Genomic DNA, 5,001 nt, shown 5'->3' on the forward strand with positions numbered 1-5,001 from the left:
AGAAATCATAATTAGAAACAATACAAACATCCACTAGCTGTCACAATTAAAAAACAACAACAAAAAAAAGATGTCTTATTTACCCGTACCAGTTGGTGCTAAGGTGTTCGTTGTTATAGAACTCGCACTTTTTGTTGCGTCATAAAAACCACAGCGCAGAGACAACAACAACACACACGGAGGACACGGATATCCAAGAGGCACATAGCGCTGACTTACAACTCAATCGTATTTTTGGGTTCTTCTGCTCGAGGAACGAGGATGGCAAAACTGCTTTCGCCCAATTCGCGAGAGGGGCAACAATATTTTCCCTAGCTCACTGGCGTTTTATCTCTCCATTTGCGAAATATTCTAGCTCTTTGTTTGATAACGTCAAGGATGGGGCACTGAAACATACATCTTTAAGCCGTGCAATCCTTTCTGCCTCAATGTTCTCTCTAGTGAGCTTTGGCTATATGCTTCTACCTATAACAGAACACCGCGTAAAATCAACCTCACACCCGCAATCGCGACAGTGTAGACCTAAATTGTCCGGAGATCATTTTGTGGATATTATAGTAATGTTCTCTTAACCATTCGTTGAGGCAGCGCCCGCTTTGCCCTATATATTGCTTGCCACAAGGAAAAGGAAGAGAATAAACTACTTGCTATATGCGAACGCAAAAGGAGACAAGGTGCACACAAAAACACGTCAGACATGTGTCTGACTTGTTCTTGTCCCTTGTCTCCTTTTGCGTTCGCATACCACGACGTTTAATCAACACGCTGTCCTAATTCTATCTATAATAAACTACATTATCTGTGCAAAAAACAAACATTCCGCGGTGTTTTCTTTTTCGTGCAGCGTACCTGCTGGTTGTTATTGATAACTCTTTTGCTTGAACTGGACAGCTTGTCGAGGGCCGAAAAGACTTCATTCATTTTCTTGCTTCCCGATCTTCTTTTTCCGAGTGGGAAACGTTGTGAATATAGGGCATATGATTACCGCTCTTCTTTGTTTGTCCCTTAACTGCCTGTCAGTGTCACCACTTCGCTTTATATTTTTTTTTTCAGAATGTCTTCAGCCACGGGAGTTAATAGGGATGCAGGATAGCCTACTGGAAACCAGCCTAGAAATTCGACCTTCGAAACTGCATGTAATGGAATGTGGGCAGGATTTCGTCAAGGCGTTTTTAAGGCACAGATTTGCTACGCTCTTCTTAACTAATTTTTGATGTGCCGACTGCAAACATAGGAGTGACTTCTGTCCGGTTCTTAAGTCCAACAGACATGATCATCTAACAAAAGGAGCCGGAGGGGTAAGGATATCAACGAGTCTTCGGAGGGAAGCTCGTGAGGGATTTTTAGGAATGCTACATAGGTCTCGAATATGGTTAGGAATGTGAAAACAGAACGTTTAACCGAGAAGTTGTCACAATCAGAGAAGATAAGAAAGTCGTCCACATAACAAAACACCTTGACCACTTGCGAATCCTTTGGGTGACCCTGAAGCAGCCTATCATGGTGCGCAAGGTAAATGTCGCTAAGGATTGGCGCTAGGCTTGATTCGATACAGACCCCTTGTTTTGCAGAAAGATGTTGCGGTTCTAGGCGGCCAATGTGGATTTAGGGTACCAGTGCGAGTAACTTTAGAAAACTACTTGGGGAAACACCACAGGCATTCTAGAACGCCACTGCCCTGAAGGAGTCAATGCAGTCTTCAACATAGGTGAGAAGTGAGTCTTGGGGTAGACAATAATATAGGTCGTTGACATCAATGGATCACGCCTTGTGGCTCTTCCCGTTGCACTCTTGTAGAAAAACTGATGACTTCAGTAGAATTCTTCAGTAGGAAGGAATCGTGCACAGTAAGAAGCTTTAACTTGTCTTGCAAATATAAAGCGAGTGATTTTTTCTAAGCCCCCTCTGAGATACAATCACCAAGTAAGAATCAATCAGGATTGTGTATTTTGGCGGTGAAGAGTTCTAAGGTGGGGTGGTTGCGTTTGTATATTGAAGAGCATAACTTCCTCAGCTCTAAGGCATGACATAAAGTTTTCGCTTGTTTTTTTTCCTTTTTTCAATGAAGTCAAGACTTGGCGCTGAACGATAAAATCTAAAGCTGCAATGGGTTTTGTCTTATAGACACGTCTTGACATAACGACAAAACGCCCTTCTTAACCAGCTGGTACAAGAGCTATCGAGTGCTCTCTCCAGTAAGTTTCCACCTTTTTCAGTCTTTTCGGCTCCCAACAAGCTGTCCAGTTTAAGCAAAAGAGTTAACATAAATAACAACCAACAAACACGCGGCAAAAAGAAAAAAACGCAGAGTGTTTGTTTTTTGCACAGACGATGTAGTTTATTCTATTCCACTTTCGTGTGGCAAGCGATATATAGGGCAAACTGGGCGTTGCCTCAACGAACGGTTAAGAGACCATTACTATAATACCCACAAAGTGATCTCCGGTCATTTAGGTCTACACTGTCGCGATAGCGGGTGTGAGGCTGACTTTACGCGGTGTTCTGCTATACGTAGAAGTAGCCAGAAGTTCACTAGAGAGATCAGTGAGGCAGAAAGGATTCGAATTTTTTGGCAAATGGAGAGATGAGACGCCAGTGAGATACGGAAAATATTGTTGCGGCTCTCGCGAAGACGAAGAATACTTAGCAGTTTTGATAGCGCTGTGTCTCTCTCGGGTGTGTGTCCTGTGTGTGTGTTGTTGTCTTTTCGCTGTTGGTGTTATGATGCTTTACCAACTCGCCAAAGCTGCCATCCTCACAAGCTTGATTTTTGTTGCGCTCTTCCCCCCCTCCCCCCCCCCCCCCAATCTGCATCAATCCCATTAAAACATCACGGGCGGGGCCAAGGGAAACTACAAGAAAACATGAGACGATTAAAAAAATAAACACGCTTGGTTACACCACCGCGAATCAGGAAGTTGTTTTGCTGGACTGTTTACCGTAAAACGTTTACTACCAGAGCCTACCCATTCGTCTTTTCCCTCCAACTCAATGCAAATACTGCGGACAATCACCTCGCGTATTTGCTTTCGTGTACAGACAGCGGACCGCATGCGCAACAGGGCCCAGCCTCGTCCCTGTGCTTCCGGGTTCTTTGTCTAAGCCCCCGGCAGTAATTTTATAAAGTGAGCCGGCAATCCGCGTGCAATACTCGCGGACGCAAACAATTCGTGCCGGTGATCCGTAACTTTCGGGCGACAACAGTTGATATTCCTGGCCGCGATCTCTCATGCCATACCTCGTTCACTCCTATAAGCTGACGGTGTGGTAGGAGCTATACGCGCTCCCCGGACAATTCAAACGTCTCCCTTTCATGACCCAACCTCGCTCTCTGCACTTCGGTATGGGTAGGGGCCTAATCAGTTGGCTAAGGAGGACTTTTATGCACGAATCTTCCACTGCACGTCATCTTAGGTGAACGGTATACATCGGCTCCACAATGCTTCATTCACCCCTAAGCTGACAGCGCGAAGGAAACTATCGTTGATCGTTGGACCAGTCAAACGCCTCTCTTTTACCACGTGAATACACGCTGCCGTCCTTAAGAACAAGGCCTGGGCCTTTTCCCCCTAAACGTCATCACTGGGGGGCCCATGGACGTAGCGCGTCTCGCAACGTCTCACAACAAGCCTGACGCTAGCACGCAGCGACGCCAAGACGGACGCGGCTGCCGCTTCGCGGCGTCTGTCTCGTTTAGCTTTAGCGTGCCTGCCACTTGGGGCGGGTCGGGGGTCCACTAACAATGACGTCATGCTCAGGACTCGTCTTCTAGGTGGTACTGGCATAGGCCCCACCACACCACCACCACCGCCCCACCCGCGCGTAGCATGCCGGCGCCCATGAAGACGTCGAGGCCCGTTCCTGCCGGCGGTGGCAGCGACCGGGAGAAACTCGTTTCATGCGCTGCTAGGGCACTTATACGCGCTTCCTGTCAGCGGCGTTTTATGTGCGCGAGATAAAAATGCGGTCGCCCGCGCGTCCACCTCTATCACCTCGGCTGTGCGACGTCGTCATTCCCGCGCTGTGCGGTTCGGTTACGATAGTTTAAAGCCGGGATTACATTGTTAATACATCGTATACAAAAGACAGTCTCTAAACACTGCCCGAGGTGCGTTTTTTTTTTTCCTCGTTTGGCGGTTTTGTAACATTGGTCATAAAAAAGCTGACTGCACCAGACATCTTCGGAGCATACATATATGTATCAGGCAAAAAAGCGTCCAACGTGCTTTAGAGGCCTGTCCGCAGGTAATTCTGTCGACGTGCCTTCAGAGGACACCGTATTTTTTGTATACGATATATGAGAGGTGCGACAGCGGATTTAGCCTCTGCACTAACTTCAAACGATATTAAAAAAAATAAAAAAAAGCATTCTCTGCATGTTTAGACAGCGTGAGGTTTGTCAGCTTCAGTGGATGTCTGCTGTCTCCGCAGTAGATGCTAGATTTAGCCGGCATAGTACCACTGGTAGCCCGAGATTTTTTTTACGTGCATCAGTCAGTAGTGATACACGACTGCACGCCGGTCTGCGGTGCTTACTAAGACAAAAACAAGCAGGAGCGAGGACTGAACCAAGGATCCCTGTGTTACGAATAACGAAAGTAATCCATAGAGAAGGGGAACAAGAGGGAAAAATGACAAACACAAATTTCCAAACACAGCTAACTGTGCGCGACCGCAAAAATCGCCTGGTCCGGGTATCGAACCCGGGACCTCTCCCTTCCCAGTGGAGCGCTCTACCAACTGAGCTGACCAGGGGTTAGACGTCACTAGAGTAGACAGGTTTAATCAACTGCCATCAGTCTAACACCAACAAGGGTGAAAGGCTTGCATTTTAAGGTTATGATTATAATGCAATTAAATGCATAGATGCAAGTCATTTTTGCCAGTAACCACGCTGTGTTTGGAGATTTGTGTGTTTCCTTTGTCCTCTTGTTCCCCTTCTCCAGGGATTACTTTCGTTATTCTTATCCAGCTCGCTTGCACCTTTGCGTTTAATTGCAT

General features: G+C 46.6%; 1 non-coding gene across 1 annotated transcript; it reads right to left on the minus strand.

The window, feature by feature from the left end:
• Positions 1 to 4,682: 4,682 nt before the first annotated feature.
• On the minus strand, positions 4,683 to 4,755 carry Trnap-ggg. Its single transcript has one exon. It is a non-coding gene; the product is annotated as a tRNA-Pro (tRNA).
• Between the last annotated feature and the right edge of the window lie 246 nt (positions 4,756 to 5,001).

Source organism: Ixodes scapularis, unplaced genomic scaffold (genome assembly GCF_016920785.2).
Source record: "Ixodes scapularis isolate PalLabHiFi unplaced genomic scaffold, ASM1692078v2 PGA_scaffold2__306_contigs__length_199485367, whole genome shotgun sequence".
NCBI lineage: Eukaryota > Metazoa > Arthropoda > Arachnida > Ixodida > Ixodidae > Ixodes > Ixodes scapularis.